The 20,467-nt window shown below is 45.1% G+C and overlaps 1 protein-coding gene across 6 annotated transcripts in view; it reads right to left on the bottom strand.

Moving 5' to 3' along the window:
• The window catches only part of LOC140399238 (SH2 domain-containing protein 3C-like), a 204,665-nt gene that overhangs the window by 51,183 nt on the left and 133,015 nt on the right, over positions 1-20,467 (bottom strand). The window lies entirely within an intron of this gene.

Genomic DNA, 20,467 nt, shown 5'->3' with positions numbered 1-20,467 from the left:
GAGTCCAGCTCTGTCTGTCTGTGTCTCCCTCTGGACTCTCCTCATTGAAGCAACCGGTACTCACTTTCCAACACAAAAACAAGACAAAATCTAAGACATCCGCTTTCTGGACGGACAGTCTCCGTGAAGCTGCACACAGCTGAAGCCTGGTTGGAGATTCAGTGATTGAGTAGTAAGTCATTGAGACAAGCTTTTAATTACTGCAAAGATTAAAGGCAGCCGGGGTCTCTGTGCGAACACAGCAACCTTCACCCCGGCTACTGCTGCTCTCCTCCTCACTTTTACCAAGGAAGACACTTCCTTACCTTCCTCCAAATCCCATCACCTGAAGATGTTGCCCCCTCACCCCCCCCCCCCCGCCCACCCCACAACCTGGTCCCAACCCACCTTTCCCCTTTCACAGGCACACAGTTCTGCTAAGCCCATCTGCACTCACCTGGGTGTACTGGATAGAGCTCCGGAGGGTGACATTCTTGCTGATGTTTTCCAGTATTTAACTCTGGATCCTGGAGGTAAATTATAGCAACTCAGCTACCACTTATTCTAAAGAAAGGTTCTTATTCCAACAACAACTAATAGATCCAGGGTATGATATGTTCAATAATATATCCAAGGTGTGATATTCTCTATAATATATCCACAATGTGATATTCTCTATAATATATCCAGGGTGTGATATTCTCTCTAATATATCTAGGGTGTGATATTCTCTATAATATATCCAGGGTGTGATATTCTCTATAATATATCCAAGGTGTGATATACTCTATAATATATCCAGGGTGTGATATTCTCTATAATATATCCAGGGTGTGATATTCTCTATAATATATCCAGTGTGTGATATTCTCTATAATATATCCAAGGTGTGATATTCTCTATAATATATCCAGAGTGTGATATTCTCTATAATATATCCAGGGTGTGATATTCTCTTTAATATATCCAGGGTGTGATATTCTCTATAATATATCCAGGGTGTGATATTCTCTATAATATATCCAGGGTGTGATATTCTCTATAATATATCCAAGGTGTGATATTCTCTATAATATATCCAAGCTGTGATATTCTCTATAATATATCCAAGGAGTGATATTCTCTATAATATATCCAGTGTGTGATATTCTCTATAATATATCCAGGGTGTGATATTCTCTATAATATATCCAGGGTGTGATATTCTCTATAATATATCCAGGGTGTGATATTCTCTCTAATATATCCAGGATGTGACATTCTCAATGACATATCCAGAGTGAAATATTCTTTACAATATATCATGGTGTGCTATTCTCTAATGTACACACATAATAAAAGATTTAAATGGAATAAAATAAGTGATAGTTTCCACAACTGGCTAGATAGCTTGGTTTCCACAAGCCCCAACAGCCATCTGTAAATCAGAGTAGGTATGAGCGGTATTGTTTCTCCATATTCTTTACACTGTTGCTATTGTCCCCATAATACATACAGAGTTTCCATGCAGCATATAATAAAATCACACCCAATAACACTTCTATTAAGATCAAATAATTCAGTGGCATGACCTCGTCAATCACAGTTGTCCCCAATGGCAGTTCCTATGCATATAACTATTTATGTTATTGGTAATAATAGATTGCTTTAGGTGAGTGTGAACCTGTGTCATACTTTGCCAATGTTAACATGTCAGTTTTTGTTGTGATCTGAAACCTTCAATTAAGTTACGGTATTACAACAGCGAGTTGTTCCTTACAGCTTTCATTAAAATAGAGTAAGCAACTTAACAGCGGTGCATTTCAATTTTTTCCACCTTGTGTGTAACATAGTAGGTTTAGTATGTTGCTAATATCCCTTAATTCCTATCGTCAATGATAGTGTTTCTTCTTTCATTCCATCTGAATTGTTTCCATTGGATGATGTCAAATGAAGACAGTGGAGGCAGCTAGGTTGTTTCAACCCATGACATAATTTGTGAAACTGTCCATTGGGAATAAGGGATGCGCATTTAGCAATCCGAGAGCTCGGGCAGAATTGTTTGCAATTTTTTTTCTCTCTCTGAGGGATGATAGGTGAATGTCATCATCTCAACAATCATACCAATCCCAAGGAAGATACCAATATATTTGGTCATCACTCCTGTTATTGCAGTCTGTCTTTGGCCAGAGAGGAAATATTTTCAGCTGGATATGTATCTCTCCCTTTTGTTCTCCTTTGCCCTCTTTCTTCCCTTTTACTGCTGAAAGTGTTGATTTCATCTTCGAGGCATTAGTTGGATTGATATATTAGCCTAGTGGGTTCTAGTATAAAATAAAAGCCTGGGTGGCACGGTGGCACAGTGGTTAGCACTGTTGCCTCATGGCACCGAGGACCCAGGTTCGATCCAGGCCCCGAGTCACTGGCTGCGTGGAGTTTGCACATTCTCCCTGTGTTTGCGTGGGTTTTACCCCCACAACCTAAAGATGTGCAGGGTAGGTGGATTGGCCACGTTAAATTGCCCCTTAATTGGAAAAAAAAATAATTGGTGCTCTGCATTTATAGAAGAAAGAAAAAAAGCTGCTTCCTGGTCACGAATCAATCTTGACCCGTCCTCCAGACCAAAGAAGGTAGTGAAGCAGAAACCAGTGGAAGAAAAAGAGACTCTGGCAGAAGTGCTGTAACAAAGCAAATACCTAACCCACCCCTGTCATTGCTAGAGGAAGAAGGATTGAATCCACCCTGGTAATTTTGATAACTGTACAATTTGTGGGCATGTTGTGAACAACAGGCCTTAGCAACATTCGCCTGCAGGTAGTATGCCTACTGATAACATTAAGGGGCAGGAGTTATCTGAATCTACGGCACCGACACACTCCAGAATATCTTTACTAGTTACATATTCGTGGGAAGTGGCTAGTAAGGCTTATCCATCCCTGGTTGCTCTGAGGGCCGTTGGAATGGTTTGATGCAAGTGGATTGCTAGGCCACTTCAAATGGCATTTAAGAGTCAACCAAGTTGGCGTAGGACTGGAGTCAGGCCAGGCTGGGTAAGAACAATAGGTTTACTTCCCTAATGGGCCAAAATCTGATACAAAAAGATATGGAAAGAGTAACAGTCCCTGAGCCATCCTTAGCATGTAGCCAATGCTTACATTACAGGCTCTCAAATTTAAGGGAGGAGTCGAGAGGAAGGTATGGATTCTTTTGTTTACAGGAGTGTTACTGCTGAATCAGGGTTTGTATTTGCGCATGATCCTTTCCTCGCCGTTTTCTAGACAGATGTCCCAGGAGAAGGAATCCTGACATTTCCAGTGACAATTGCACCCATTGTAAAGTGCTTACCTGGAGTTCTGGTCAGATGAATTCCTGGAGGTTTGATCACATGACCACCCTCCTTTATGCCACCCCAAATGTTTTCACCACCAACAAAGGAAAGCCATTAAAAAAAAGAACAAAAACACACAAAAGCTTTAAAAAGATAATTCAAAAATGCGCCAATGGATTTCCTCCTGGGCTGCTCTCAGCAGTGATTAATCTTTCATACCTGAAGACACCAGGACAATCCTGAAGGGTTGGCAACCCGTTCTATACTGCTGTCTCTGATCAGCCAGCTGAACATACAGTTTTGGAAGGTCTGTGTGGATCTGATAGTGACTCTTCAGTCAGCTAATCCTCTAGGTGGAGGGGACAGGTGTGATTCAGCACATGGAAAGCTATAAGATCTATTACTTGGCAGAACTTACAAATACCGTCTGTTCGGCTAAGGGGTGATACTAAATGTCGAACATGTTGAATTGATTTGAAAGATATTGACCATTTCACGGTTTAATACTGACCACCTCCTCAGTGGGATAAATCGATACATCAGTGTCCGTAAGGAATCCTCTCTGGCCTTTGTGTGGCTTAATTTGTTGCTTTGCAGGACTGCGTTACAGAATGCAATTCAATGATTGTCCCATTCTTTAAACTAGATCATACTCAACCTCTAAAACTCACAGGGAGAATTGATCATTGAGAACAGATAGCAAGGGGGAATAAATCTCTCTCAGCCTCTCAACCATCAGGGTTGGAAGAACAGCATGTGATATGGGGGTTTAAAGAGTTAAATAAATAAATAATATAATTATAGTAAGTGTGGACAAGTGATTTTGAAGTATATATAGTTTTCCTAAGCAATAATATTTTGTGTTAAGTACCATGTCTGGCTGGGAATAAGCAATTAAATCTCGGTCAATGCTGCTGTGTCACCTTTCACTAGAAGTGCGCAAGGACCCTGCGTATATCATTGACAATTTTCCCTCTACTTTTTGCTGGAGCAGCTAATCTTGGCCCAGTGTCCCCCTTAGGACCGTATTCTCCAGAACCACAATACACGGTGCTAAGCAAAAGATTTAAAATCATGAAGCTTAGCATTGCCTCCTGCAGTCTGCTGGGACGGAGGTATTTGGTGTAACAGTAAAAAGGGATTTCAATAACTATCCTGGCTGGAGTGCTACACCTAACCTGAGTTTTTTCTAGATTAGGTATAGGATAATCAGCAAGGGTCACTTGTGAATTGAACACATAATCTAAACTGATAATGCAGCTCAATACTGAGGGGGTGCTACATTGTAGTAAGTAGTGTCTTTTCAATGAACTATTGGGGTTGTCATGCGAGAGTACCTTTAAGAAATGGATGTTTAAGCAATGTACCTTTAAGAAATGGATCTGATCATATTACTGAAGTGATGTCAGAGTGGGGGGAACTGAGCTCACTTCTGCTTTTTTGAGTTTCAGTTTGAGAAGGCAGCTGGGAGTGTCTGTGTGTTTTGCTGACAGCTGCAGGAAGAAACACAGAGCTGGTCTGTTAATGTCTGCAATCCAAAGACTATAAATATATTGAATGTAACCTAATGTGTTGTTATTTTTGAAGGTTTGATGTCTTTTGGATGTTTAAAGGAACAGTTTGAAGGATTATTTAGTGTTGTAGTCTTTTGGGGTTATCTTTGAAGTAATGGGTGTTAAGATATTCAATGTTTGTTTTTAAAAGGTTAACTTGAGTTCATAGAATAAACATTGTTTTGTGTTAAAAACCATTTGTCCATAATTGCTGTATCACACCTGGAGAGTACGCCATGTGCTTCCCACACCACAATCTATTAAAAGTTGTGGGTCGGTTGAACTCCATGAAACACTTTGGGGCTCTGTAAACACGGACCCATAACAGGGTGCAGTCTGCCTTCTCAGATGGGTGTAAAATGTCTCCTGGCATTTCAAAATGAGCAGGTAGGTTCTCCCTGGTTTTCTGGCCAAAATGTATCCCTCAACTAGCATTACTAACAGCACATCATCTGGCCATTGTCGCATTGCTGTTTGTGGGAGCTTACTGCACGTAAAATGGCTGCTGTGTTTCCTACATTACAACATTGACTACTCCTTTGAAATTCTTCATTGGATGTAAAGTGCTTTGGAACATCCAGAGGTCACGAAAGGCACTACATAAATACAAGTCGCTCTTTTTTTCCTTTTTACTGGGTGAGAATAAGTTGTGAAACTCCCACAGTCTATGCTTATCCATGAAGGATCGTTGAGTGATGGGTTACCAATGAGCTGCAGTGTCATGAAAGTGAACCCCAGAACAAATCAGCGGCTTCAAGAGGAAAGAAGAAAAATATTGTTTCTATGTCAATATATATGGTGCCTTTTCTAACCTCAGGACTGTTAATTGTATGTTATTTATATTTAATTGTATGCAGGTGCTAGGGATTCACATGTGCTCCTCTGAAAAAGGAACAGATTAAAACTGAGGTCATTGGGTGAGGAGGTGCATGCTTGCAATGCGTAACACTGTAAATAAATGCTTATAAAAGTATGTAAAGATTAGCTCCAGTTCTATCCCTCACCACCTGACTTTCTACAGTAGAACAAGGACATCCCAAAGCACTTTCCTGCCAATGAAGTACTTTCAACATTTAGTCACTGTTGTAATAGGAAACATGGCCGCAAGTTTCACACAGCAAGTTCCCCCAAACAATATTGAGATAATGACCAAATATCCTAATCTGTTTTTTAGTGACTGATGTTGCTTGAGGGGTAAATATTGTTTTCTTGACTCCCTGTTTATTCTTTGAACAGAGTCATCTTTGAATACGCCCAGCCGAGGGAGCAGACACGGCTTCAGTTTAATGTCTGATCTAAAAGCCGGCCTCTGACAGTGCAACCTTCCCTCAACACTGCACCAAGAGCGAGAACATCTCTGGAGTAAACCTACAGCTTTCTGACTCAGCGACATAAGTGCTACCCACCACGTAAAGGTTGACACAAGGCCGATTTAATAGCAGGTTGAAGCAGTGAAAGGGTTAACGGTCCCCGGCAGCATTGCTCTGTCTGACTGATGCACCAGCAAATGTGTCATGGTTTGCAAAAAAATAATTCTCTTTTCCTTCTGTTTGGTTTGATCAGCAAGTTCTCTGTCCGCAGAACCAAAAAGCCTGTATTCAATTGGACGACAGAGGTCCTCATTTGATAGTACCGCATTAGGAAATAGATGAGCAGACTATTCAGAGTTGAAAGGGATTTAAATAATTGAATTCAAGTACAAGCTATGTGCAGAGTAGGATAAAGCAGCGTGTCATGTGCCCCCGCCCCTATGTGTTCACTCTCCCTGGAGTCCTAACTCATTGTTGTAGCGAGTCCCTAATCTCTGCAATTAAAGTCATATTGAATGCCAATTGGAGCCCTATTCAAGACGCCATGTTCAATTTAGTCGTACTGGAGCTTAACTGCTACAGCCTTGGGCTTCAGGTACAATAGAAATAATAAGGTTACAATAAGGTCTCATCATTCCAGGACCGATGGAGATATTACACCACTGATGGGAGACTCCTCCCTTTTCTAATTCTTGTCTAATTCCAACTCCCCTCTTCTCAGAATTGTTTTTTTTAAAAAAGAGGATTTTGCTTCCTCTCTATGACTGGCTGGAGCACCAATATCTTAATAACAGATTATTTGGGGGAACAGTCATAATGTGGCATATCTGATAAGAGGATATTTTGCCACGTTTTTTAAAGAACATAAGAAATATGAGCAAATCTCATTAAACACTTTCATTATCCCCATTTAGACTTGTTATCCAAGAAGGTCACCCCTATTTCTGAAAGGAAGCCTATTCAAACTCCCCTGATAGTTGCAGTCTCTCAGTTCAGGCATCGATCTAGAATATATTTTTGGTACCCCTCCAGTCGCTCCATATCCTTCATTATAATACGGATATCAGAACTGTTCACATAACCCCTCAAGTGTGGCCTAAATAAGATCCCAAACAAGTTTCACATCACTTCTTTTCAATTCCATCCTTTTGAAAATGAACCCCAGTGCTGGGCTCTCTGTTTTTAATTGTCTTATTACCCAGTGCCTCTTCTTTTACAAAGGGCTTTGACAAAGGGTCATCTGGACTCGAAATGTTAGCTTTTTTCTCTCCCTACAGATGCTGCCAGACCTGCTGAGATTTCCCAGCATTTTCTCTTTGGTTTCTCTTCTTTCACTGATCTGTGAATGTGATCCCCATTTAGACTTGTTCTCCATGGAGCGAGTGACCTCTTTATTCTTTTGATCAAGATGCTCAGGGGCGGCACGGTGGCGCAGTGGTTAGCACTGCTGCCTCACGACACTGAGGTCTCAGGTTCGATCCTGGCTCTGGGTCATTGTCCCTGTGGAGTTTGCACATTCTCCCCGTGTGTGCGTGGGTATGCTTCAAATGGTGAATTTATTTATGAAGGAAGCATAACTGTGACGTGCTATCAAAGCCAGTGATGGTGGTGGAGTGGATGGCATAGATGAGTTAAACCACTTCAGATAAACCAGCAGTGGAAGCTGAAGGATAGGTATTTGAAATGCCCATAATCGCATTGAACACATTGTTAACAACTAGTTGGTACATATCGTATTTATTGTATGTAGAACTGCATCCAGCACTCCCCAGCTAAAGTGTAGCGTAGGTCAGTATAAAGTTCCCTCTATGTTTCTCCAACAGTGTCCCCAACTTCAGGCAAGCGCCTTATGAAGCATTCATGTGGCACTTTCAATTTCCTACAACAGACGTCCCTGTGGGATGAGCCAGACTGCCAATTACTGCCAGGTTTGTACAGTGTGGCCAAGGCCAAGCATTGGGTTGGGATCAACCCAAGCACACTGCAGCCAACAATTAGGAATGTCTCGCATCCTTTCCACTGAGCTGGATTCAAACTGAGGTCCCGAAGGTAAGCAGCCCAGGTCTAACCCACGGCACCAACAAGCATTGCCACTTGGACAGAGATGGAGTCAGCACATCTGTGTTATGTGAGACTCGTTTTCTCCGACAATCTGCCTTCTTGCTGCATTCTGATGGTGTTTGTAATATTAATTAACCAGCCAGAGTAACTCATTTCTCACTATCGACCCATCGACCTGCGAGATGCTGACACTATTGCTTCGTAAGGGATTTCTTTTTCAATCACTACGTGCTCTAGCATGGATTTGTGATTCTGTCTGCCGGCTTTGTTACTATTGCAGCCTGTGTATGGAGGAACTTGCAGACTAATTGGTAAAATCCACGTGTTTTTGAATTAAAGGGGCTGTTCTGACACCCAATGCAGAAGCTTGGGAGTTACATTTATACGTGACAGTGTTTCAGTGACACAGTAGAAGAGATTCTCTTCCCACGTTTGCTCCCAGCACACCTCCTGCTGTTCCGGGAGAAGGGCGGAATGGAGCACAATGTTCCCAGCCTGGGGCACCTGACGCAATCTGGTTCACTCACTTGCTGGGCGTGAACCAGACTCGCATGTTTCAACGACTTTTTAAACTCATTCAAATATGCATTTCCAGGATTCAGCCAGAGTATCCCAGCTCCCAGAATTCACCATCCCCTCCGACAGTGTGAGGTCTGCAGGAATCACCACTGGTCTCCATCAATGGATGGTCAGGGCAGGACAGTGCCCTGGTAGTGCCCCTTGGCACTGCCCCATGGCACCCTGACAGACCCAACCTGCCACTTCGGGTGCCAGGTTGGTGATGTGTTGGGTAGGCTGGGTCGATGTGGACTGCACTTGATGCAGTGTAGCGAGAGACAGACCTTCAACACTTGATAAGATGCAACACAATTTTATTTAACATCTAAACTATTATATATGTTCAACTGTGGGTTGACACTCTGCAGACTTGACTGGAGACCTGATACTAGCCTAACCAGACTTACTAGCTACCACATGGTGTTTGCACTGGCCAACTCACTAACTCTGACTGTCTCAGAGGCTGGGTCCTGAGAAAGAGAGAGGGAAACTGGTGCCCTCTGGCTTTATAGTGATCGTGTCCTGTCTGGTGATTGGCTGCTCTGTTCTGTGTGCTTACTGGTCATCCTGTGTGTCAATCACTGCCTGTCTGCACTCCATTATATACATGGATGTATATTATGACAGTGGGCACTGTCAGGATGCCAATGGACAGTGCCAAGTGATGGGCCCTGAGAGCGGGTATGGCCAAGAAAGGGGAGGAATTCAGAGGGGCGACATGAAGGGCCCGAGGGAGAGGCACGGAGGGAGGGAGCCTGAAAAGGGCAGGGCCTTAAGGAGGGCGAACCCTCGGCAACACCTTAGTGGGGGGTGTAGGTCACTTGTGGGGCTGGGGGGATTGCTGGTACCAATGATTGATGGGGTGGGGGGGGGGGGGTGCCTGCGAGCGGGGGGGGGGGTGTGTCTATTGGTGAGTAGGGATGGAGGGGAAGCTGCAGGGTTGTCTGGATATCTGAGTGCCATTTTGTCTGAGGCCCGGCTGCCACCTTTAGGGCCTGCACATGGCTTTCCTGGTGGAAATCTCTCCAAGTTCCAAATAAATGACTAAATGTGGGAAAATTGTGATGGGAATCACGTCGGACCTGCCAACAGGATTCGCACCAGTTTTCCCACCCGAAGTGACACATCTCTGGCAGAATTCCACCCGGAATCGTTATTCGGATTCCCATTGTGCCTGCTGCTACCTGGAAACTATACTCGATTGTACCCTAACCCTAATCCTTTACCACTCAGAGCTCACAACGATCCTCAATCATTTCATTTTGTAATTTTGGGGGGGCTGGAGTGGGAAATATTTTTGCAGCCTCCATGCCACTTTTCTTCATGTTTGGTTGAGCGACTCTGCCATTGGGAGGGAAGATTCACACCTCACCGGCCCCTATTGTTTCTTTTTCTAAAATTTAGAGTACCCAATTCATTTTTTCCAATTAAGGGGCAATTTAGCGCGGCCAATCCACCTAGCCTGCACATCTTTGGGTTGTGGGGGCGAAACCCACGCAAACACAGGGAGAATGTGCAAACTCCACACGGACAGTGACCCAGAGCCGGGACCGAACCTGGGACCTCGGCGCCGTGAGGCAGCAATGGTAGCCACTGTGCCACCGTGCTGCCCACCGGCCCCTACTGCTGACCACCCAGGAGTCGCTCTCACATTCTATATTCGTTCTTCACCCCCACCCTCACCTGACATTGTCACCAGCCTCCTTGTGGAGCTCAGCTCCATGTAATTCAGTACAGATCATGTACTAAGGGGGGCAGGACTTGAATGATCCCTATCTCTGTTCCATGCTTCAGCAAAGGGCTGGATGCTATGCTTATCACAGTGAGGAAGGTCAGGGGTTTGGCAGAATACGTTCCCAATGTTTCCACCATTACCTGCACAGGGAGGCAAATCTACCCTCCAGCCCTTGAGTGCTGGGTTTGGAAACACATTTGATGCGATCTACTTGCTGCGTCCCGCTGGAATTGGGGTGGGACGCGACTGGTAGATCCCGGGAGAGGCTTTTCCTGAGATTTCCGACGGTCATTGTGGGATGTCACGATCTGGATCCTGCCCACAATGGGTGGGGCCTGGTCTCACACAGTTAAAAAGTGAGTTTAAAAACTCAACCGAACTGCTGCCGGTTCAAACGGTCATCCGGATCTATCGGCCTCGCTGAGAGGACCCCAGCCGGGCGCCGGTTAACACTGATCGCCACAGATGGGGACCAAGCGAAACGGTACTTGGGTGGGGGGGGGGTTCTTCCAGGCAACCAGAGGCCCTCGGGTGGCTGGCTTCTGGGCAGGGTGACACCCTGGCACTGATGGTGTCACCTGGGCACCTTGGCACTGCTGCCCAGGGTGCCCAGGTGGCACTAACAGGTGCTGTTTAGCACAGGGCTAAATCGCTGGCTTTTAAAGCAGACCAAGGCAAGCCAGCAGCACGGTTCAATTCCCGTACCAGCCTCCCCGAACAGCCGCTGGAATGTGGCGACTAGGGGCTTTTCACAGTGACTTCATTTGAAGCCTACTTGTGACAATAAGCGATTTTCATTTCATTTCATTTCATAACAGGCTGGTAGGGCACTGCAGGGTGCCATATTGACACTTGTCCGCACCGGCATTGGGGCAGAGGGTGTTATGTCACTATGTGGTGTGGTGTGGGGGGCTTGAGGACACCCCAACAGGTAGGTTGATGTGTTGGGGGGTCCGGGGGTCACGTCATGGGGGCCAAGTGATTGTGGCCGCATTTAAAAATGGCGCTCTGATCTCTTCCTGCGCTGAGGAGCTCTGCTCACAAGATATGCGGCTAAGTGTGGCTTCGGCGGGATGTTCCCCGTGGGCGGCCAATAAAAAAACCAGAGTGCTGAGCGCCGGAACGACCCTTCGATTACCACCCAGAACAGACTTTTATTTTTAGTTAAATCGCGCCCTTTAGCTCCAACGTGGTCATCATTCAACCCGTCTTGCCAGCGGCTACACTGTGCCATAGTAGGAGTTGTTTCGGGATAAAGAAGAGAGGAACAAAATCCCCCGGGGCAATGCAGGTGTCAGAACAAAGTGGCTGCGTTTTATTTTGAAACTTGAAACTGGTATCGTGGTGTGGACTCGAACAACTTTTCAGGTTTTTTATTTTTCTCTCCAGATTCCGATGGCCATTCGTTCTGATCCAAGACAGCGGCTGGCTGATCAACTGAGCTCAATACTGTCCTCGCCTAAAGGCTTCAGCTGACACAACACAGCCCAAAGGTCAAAGCCCAGTAAGCTGGTGAACACATTTTCTAAATTTTCCTCAGTTACAACGGTTCAGGTCTGAATGGCAATGAATAAGATGGAAACATGCTGCTTGAGCCCAGCTGGCAGAAGTTCAGGTGCAGCTTTGGTCTGGCTTAGAGGGACCACTAGTGGTGGGAGCAGAAAACAGCATGTAAATTAAATTTAAATGCGACGGAGAGGGTTATGCTTTTGGGCCTTTCTGCATCTCTTACTCCAAATTGTGGGAGGGTGCCAAATTTCCAAAGCTTGGACTGTGTCAATCCTAACCATAATCCTAACCATAGGGCAGCACGGTAGCATTGTGGATAGCACAATTGCTTCACAGCTCCAGGGTCCCAGGTTCGATTCCGGCTTGGGTCACTGTCTGTATGGAGTCTGCACATTCTCCCCGTGTGTGCGTGGGTTTCCTCCGGGTGCTCCGGTTTCCTCCCACAGTCCAAAGATGTGCAGGTTAGGTGGGTTGGCCATCATAAATTGCCCTTAGTGTCCAAAATTGCCCTTAGTGTTGGGTGGGGTTACTGGGTTATGGGGATAGGGTGGAGGTGTGGACCTTGGGTAGGGTGCTCTTTCCAAGAGCCAGTGCAGACTCGATGAGCCGAATGGCCTCCTTCTGCACTGTAAATTCTATGATTCTATAAGGTCTAGTTAGCTTTAGGTAGCATAGCTGAGGAAATAGAACAGGAGGCTCTAGAACATAGAAGTCTACAGCACAGTACGATGTTGTGCCGAACTAGTCTGAAACTAAGATCAAATCAACCTACTTCCAATCATTCTAGTGCACTCCATATACCTATCCAATAACCGCTTGAAAGTTCCTAAAGTGTCCGAGTCCACTACCATAGCTGGGAGTGCGTTCCACGCCCAACCACTCTCTGAGGAAAGAACCTACCTCTGACATCCCTCCTCTATCTTCCACCATGAACCTTATAGTTATGCCCCCTTATGTCTGTTTGCTAATTGCGTTTTTAAAATTCTTTCACAGGATATGAGCACTACTGACCAGGCTAGCATTTGTCGCCTATCCATGGGGATGGTGGTGGTGCGCTGCCTTCTTCACCCGTTGCAGTCCAGGTGGTATAGTTAGGTGCTGTCGGGATGGGAGTGCCAGGATTTTGACCCAGTGAAGGGATGGCAATAAAATTCCAAGCCAGGATGTTGTGTGATTTGGAGGAGAACTTGGACGGGGTAGTGTTCCCATGTATCTGCTTCCCTCACCCTTCTAGCAGGTTTGGAAAATGGTGTTGAAGGAGGCTTGTTGAGTTGCTGCAGTGTTTCTTATAGATGCTGCTACTGTGCGTCAGTGATGGAGGATATGAATATTTAAGGTGGTGGATGGGGTGCCTATCAAGTGGACTGTTTTATCCTAGATGGTATTGAACTTTTTGAGTGTTGTTAGAGCTTCACTCATCCAGGAAAGTGGATGTATTCCATCATACTCCTGACTTGTGCTTGTAGATGGTAAACAGACTCTGGGGAGCAAGAGGTGAGTTACTCTCCATGGAATTCCCAGCCTCGAACCTGCTCTTGTGGCCACAGCATTTATGTGGTTGGTCCAGTCAAGTTTCTGGTCAATGGTAACCCCAGGATGTTTGAAACAGGACAAATACAGCCAATTACTGCGCATCAGTCTACTCTCCATCATCAGTAAAGTGATGGAAGGAGTCATCAACATTTACTCGGCGTTTACTCGGCAAAAACCTTCTCACTGCTGCTCAGTTTGGGTTCTGCCAGTCACTCAGCTCCTCACCTCATTATAGCCTTGGTTCAAATATGGACAAAAGAGCAGAACTGCAGAGGTGAGGTGAGCGTGACTGCCCTTGACATCAAGGCAGCATCTGACCGAGTATGGCATCAAGGAGCCCCAGCAAAACTGGAGTCAATGGGAATCAGGGGAAAACCACTCTGTTGGTTGGAGTCATACCCGGCACAAAGGAAGATAGTTGTGGTGGATGGAGGTCAATCATCTCAATTCCAGGACATCACTGCAGGAGTTCCTGAGGGTAGTGTCCAAGGCCCAACCATCTTCAGCTGCTTCATCAATGACCTTCTCTTCATCATAAGGTCAGATGTGGGGATGTTCGCTGATGACTGCACAATGTTCAGCACCATTCATGACTACTCCGATACTGAACCAGTCCGTGTCCAAATGCAGGAGGACCTGGACAAATTCCAGGCTTGAGCTGATAAGTAGCAAGTAACATTTGCACCACATAACTACCAGGCAATGACTATCACTAATAAGAGAAGATCTAACCATTATCCCATGACATTTAATGGCAATACCATCACTAAATTCCCCACTATCAAATTCCAGGCATTACCATTGAACTGGAGTAGCCATATTGATAATATGGCTACAAGAGCAGGTTAAAGTCTAGAAATCCTGGGGAGAGTAACTCACTTCCTGACTCGCCAAAGCCTGATCACCATCTACAAGGTGCAAGTCAGTGATGAAATACTCCCTACTTGCCTGGATGAGTGCAGCTCCAACAACACTCAAGAAGCTTGTCACCATCCAGAACAAAGCAGCCCGCTTGACCACTGACAAACAGTGGCAGCCTTGTGTACCATCTACAAGATGCATGGCAGGAACTTACCAAGGTTCCTTAGACAGTACCTTCCAAACCCATGACCATTGCCATCTAGAAGGACAAGAGCAGCAGATACCTGGGAACCCCACCACCTGGAGGTTCCCCTCCAAGTCACACACCATCCTGACCTGGAAATATAAATATATCGCCGTTCCTTCACTGTCGCTGGATCCAAGATCCTGAAATTGTCTTCCCGACAGCAGTGTAGGTGTACCTACACCACATGGACTGCAGTGGCTCAAGAAGGCAGTTCACCACCACCTTCGAGAGGGCATCTAGGAATGGACTATAAATACCGCTGTAGTCAGCGATGCCTGAATTCCGTATATAAATGAATAAAATAAATCAAAACTCTTCCAACTAATTATTTGAATGGAAACGCAATAATAGGGCTGCTATTTAATTTAATTTTTTTTACTGTATGTGGCCATCGCTGGGAAGGCCACGAATTGTTGACCATCCCTAAATGCCCTTGAATTAAGTGCCCAGCTCAACCATTTCAGAAGACAGTTAAGAGTCAACTACATTGTGTGGGTCTGGAGTCACATGTAGGCCAGACCAGGTAAGGCCAACAAATTTCCTTCCTAAAGGGCATTAGTGAACCAGATGGGTTTTTAAAACAATCAATGATATCTGCCAATCGAGGCAGACAAGTTGAGGGCACAAATTAAAACATGGGGGTATGATGTCATTGCTGTCACTCAGACATGGTTGAGGAAGGGGCAGGATTGGCAGCTCAATATTCCTTTAGCGGGGCAGCATGTGGCACAGTGCTTAAAACTGGGACTGCGGCGCTGAGGACCCGGGTTCAAATCCCGGCCCTGGTCATTGTCCGTGTGGAGTTTGCACATTCTCCCCGTGTTTGCGTGGGTTTCACCTCCGCAACCCAAAGATGTGCAGCTTAGGTGGATTGGCCACTCTAAATTGCCCCTTAATTGGAAAAAAAAATAATTGGGTACTCTAAATTTATATTTAAAAAAATATTCCTGCAGGATCTTCAGGTGAGACAGGGAAAAAGGTAAGAGAGGAAGAGGGGTGTCATAATTTTGATCAGGGAATCAATTACAGTAGTAAGGAGGGACTACATCTTAGAAGGATCTTCAAATGAAGCCTTACGGGTAGAACCTAAAAACCAAAGAGGAATAATCATAAGACCATAAGACATAGGAGCGGAAGTGAGGCCATTCGGCCCATCAAGTCCACTCCACCATTCAATCATGGCTGATTTCAACTCCATTTACCCGCTCTCTCTCCATAGCCCTTAATTCCTCGAGAAATCAAGAATTTATCAACTTCTGTCTTAAAGACACTCAACGTCCCGGCCTCCACCGCCCTCTGTGGCAATGAATTCCACAGACCCACCACTCTCTGGCTGAAGAAATTTCTCCTCATCTCTGTTCTAAAGTGACTCCCTTTTATACTAAGGCTGTGCCCCCGGGTCCTAGTCCCTGCTAATGGAAACAACTTCCCTACGTCCACCCTATCTAAGCCATACATTATCTTGTAAGTTTCTATTAGATCTCCCCTCAACCTCCTAAACTCCAATGAATATAATCCCAGGATCCTCAGACGTTCATCATCATCCGTGTGAATCTCCGCTGGACCCGCTCCAGTGCCAGTATGTCCTTCCTGAGGTGTGGGGCCCAAAATTGCTCACAGTATTCTAAATGGGGCCTAACTAATGCTTTATAAAGCTTCAGAAGTACATCCCTGCTTTTATATTCCAAGCCTCTTGTGATAAATGACAACATTGCATTTGCTTTCTTAATTACGGACTCAACCTGCAAGTTTACCTTTAGAGAATCCTGGACTAGGACTCCCAAGTCCCTTTGCACTTCAGCATTATGAATTTTGTCACCATTTAGAAAATAGTCCATGCCTCTATTCTTTTTTCTAAAGTGCAAGACCTCGCACTTGCCCACGTTGAATTTCATCAGCCATTTCTTGGACCACTCTCCTAAACTGTCTAAATCTTTCTGCAGCCTCCCCACCTCCTCCATACTACCTGCCCCTCCACCTATCTTTGTATCATCGGCAAACTTAGCCAGAATGCCCCCAGTCCCATCATCTAGATCGTTAATATATAAAGAGAACAGCTGTGGCCCCAACACTGAACCCTGCGGGACACCACTCGTCACCGGTTGCCATTCCGAAAAAGAACCTTTTATCCCAACTCTCTGCCTTCTGCCTGACAGCCAATCGTCAATCCATGTTAGTACCTTGCCTCGAATACCATGGGCCCTTATTTTACTCAGCAGTCTCCCGTGAGGCACCTTATCAAAGGCCTTTTGGAAGTCAAGATAGATAACATCCATTGGCTCTCCTTGGTCTAACCTATTTGTTATCTCTTCAAAGAACTCTAACAGGTTTGTCAGGCACGACCTCCCCTCACTAAATCCATGCTGACTTGTCCTAATCCGACCCTGCACTTCCAAGAATTTAGAAATCTCATCCTTAACAATGGATTCTAGAATCTTGCCAACAACCGAGGTTAGGCTAATTGGCCTATAATTTTCCATCTTTTTCCTTGTTCCCTTCTTGAACAGGGGGTTACAACAGCGATTTTCCAATCCTCTGGGACTTTCCCTGACTCCAGTGACTTTTGAAAGATCATAACTAACGCCTCCACTATTTCTTCAGCTATCTCCTTTAGAACTCTAGGATGTAGCCCACCTGGGCCTGGAGATTTATCAATTTTTAGACCTCTTAGTTTTTCTAGCACTTTCTCCTTTGTGATGGCTACCATATCCAACTCTGCCCCCTGACTCTCCTGAATTGTTGGGATATTACTCATGTCTTCTACTGTGAAGACTGACGCAAAGTACTTATTTAGTTCCTCAGCTATTTCCTTGTCTCCCATCACTAGATTACCAGCATCATTTTGGAGCGGCCCAATGTCTACTTTTGCCTCCCATTTGTTTTTAATGTATTTAAAGAAACTTTTACTATCATTCCTAATGTTACTGGCTAGCCTACCTTCATATTTGATCCTCTCTTTCCTTATTTCTCTCTTTGTTATCCTCTGTTTGTTTTTGTAGACTTCCCAATCTTCTGACTTCCCACTACTCTTTGCCACATTATAGGCTTTCTCTTTTGCTTTGATGCATTCCCGAACTTCCTTTGTCAGCCATGGCTGCCTAATCCCCCCTCTGATAACCTTTCTTTTCTTTGCGATGAACCTCTGTACTGTGTCCTCAATTACTCCCAGAAACTCCTGCCATTGCTGTTCTACTGTCTTTCCCACTAGGCTCTGCTCCCAGTCGATTTTCGTCAGTTCCTCCCTCATGCCCCCTGTAGTTACCTTTATTTAACTGTAACACCTTTACATCTGATTCTACCTTCTTTCTTTCAAATTGGAGATTGAATTTGACCATATTATGATCACTGCCTCCTAAGTGTTCCCTTACTTTAAGATCTTTAATCAAGTCTGGCTCATTACATAACACTAAGTCCAGAATGGCCTGTTCCCTCATGGGCTCCATCACAAGCTGTTCCAAAAAGCCCTCCTGTAAACATTCAATGAATTCCCTTTCCTTGGGTCCACTGGCAGCATTATTTACCCAGTCCACCTGCATATTGAAGTCCCCCATGATCACTGTGACCTTGCCTTTCTGACATGCACTTTCTATTTCGTGGTGCATTTTGTGCCCCCGGTCCTGACCACTGTTAGGAGGCCGGTACATAACTCCCATTATGGTTCTTTTGCCTTTGTGGTTCCTCAACTCTACCCACACAAACTCCACATCATCTGACCCTATGTTGTTTAGTGCTATTGATTTAATTTCATTCCTAATTAACAAGGCAACCCCGCCCCCTCTGCCCACCTCTCTGTCTTTTTGATAGGTTGTGAATCCCCGGATGTTTAAATGCCAGTCCTGAACCCCCTGCAACCACGTCTCTGTGATGCCTACCACATCATACCTGCCAGTCACAATCTGGGCCACAAGCTCATCTACCTTGTTCCGTACACTGCGCGCATTTAAATATAGCACCTTTAATTCTCTATTGACCGTCCCTTTTTGTTTTCTTAGTGTGGTGGACCTTGGTTTACTGAGCCTTTCCACACACTGTGTCATATTTTGTGGGTTTGGGACTATCGTAACCTCTCCTGAGTTTTGTCTTTTCGTGCTTTTTTGTATTCATAAGCAGCTACGCTTCCCACTGATTACTTCACCTCTTGGTTCCCTGACTTTCCCTTCCCCCCCAATCTCTAGTTTAAAGTCCTATTGACCACCCTATTTACTCTTTTCGCCAGAACACTGGTCCCAGCTCGGTTCAGGTGGAAATCATCCCAACGGTATAGGTCCCCCCTGTCCCAGAACTGATGCCAGTGTCCCATGAAAAGGAACCCTTCTTTCCCACACCACTCTTTCAGCCACGTGTTAACTTCCCTTATTCTTGCCTCCCTATGCCAATGTGCACATGGCTCGGGCAGTAATCCGGAGATTATGACCCTTGAGGACCTGTTTTTTAATTTGAATCCTAGCTCTTTATAATCTCTAAACAGGTCCTCTTTTCTAGACTTGCCTATGTTGTTGGTACCGACATGAACCACAACAACTGGATCCTCCCTCTCCAGTATCCTTTCAAGCCGGTCAGAGATGTCCCGCACCCTAGCACCGGGCAGGCAACATACCATGCGGGACTCTTTATCCTGCTCACAAAGGATACTATCTATCCCCCTGATAATAGAATCCTTTATAACTACAACTTGCCTATTTACTCCCTCCCCTTGAATGGCCTGCTGAACCATGGTGCCTTGGTCAGCTGACTCATCCTTCCCGCAGCCCTGTTCGCCATCCACACAGGGAGCAAGTGCCTCATACCTGTTAGACAGGGTCAAGGGCTGAGGCTCCTGAGTTCCTGACTGCTGGTTCCCTTTACCTGCCTGACTTGCAGTCACACCCTGCTGTCCCTGGCCACTGGCAGGATTTAAACTACTTACTCTGACAGGTGTGACTGCCTCCTGAAACACAGTGTCCAGGTAAGTCTCCCCCTCCTGGATGTGCCTCAGTGTTTGAAGCTCAGACTCCAGCTCATCAACTCTGAGCCGGAGCTCTTCGAGCAGCCAACACTTACTGCAGATGTGGTCGCTGCAGCTCGCAATGGGATCTGCCAGCTCCCACATCAAGCAGCTCAAGCACATCACCTGACCAGCCATCACTAATTAATTAATTAGCTTAATTTAAGTTTACGAGTTTAGCTGTGTTTTTTTTAAATTTGGGGCAGATTTGCTACCAACCAATCAGATCACAGCTTCCCTCTGACGTCACTTTTGGGGGGAAAAAACTGGAAAACGAAGTTACCGTTCGGTTTTTATTCTCACAGAGACTGCTCCTCCTCCTCCGAACGGCTCCCGAAATTAGGCCCGGAGAAAGAGAGCGAACAAAACAGTCGGGAAAAAGCACCTTCTCCCACTCTTCACCGAATTACCTCACTGCACCAAATTACCAAATTCTCACTCTGTCTGTGTCTCACTCACTCAGGCTGTGTCTCCTTGACCAGCGCAATGCTGGTCAAGGAGACACAATTGGTTGGTTGATAGCAAATCTGCCCCAAATTTTAAAAAAACACAGCTAAACTCGCAAACTTAAATTAAACTAATTAATTAATTAGACACAATTAATCACATTGTTGGGAGTGTTCTATAGGCCCCCTAACAGTCCAAGAGAAATAGAAGAGCAGATTATGTCGGCTTATTTCAGAGAAGTGTAAAAGTAATAGAGTACTGATAGTGGGAGATTTCAACTTCCCCAACATTAACTGGGATAGTCATAGTGTGAACGATTTAGAGGGAGTGAAATTCTTAAAATGCGTCCAGGAGAACTTTTTAAGCCAGTACGTAAAAAGTCC

Source organism: Scyliorhinus torazame, chromosome 22, assembly GCF_047496885.1.
Source record: "Scyliorhinus torazame isolate Kashiwa2021f chromosome 22, sScyTor2.1, whole genome shotgun sequence".
NCBI lineage: Eukaryota > Metazoa > Chordata > Chondrichthyes > Carcharhiniformes > Scyliorhinidae > Scyliorhinus > Scyliorhinus torazame.
The sequence above is the reverse complement of the archived record's forward strand: the minus strand, read 5'-3'. Positions and strand labels throughout refer to the sequence as shown.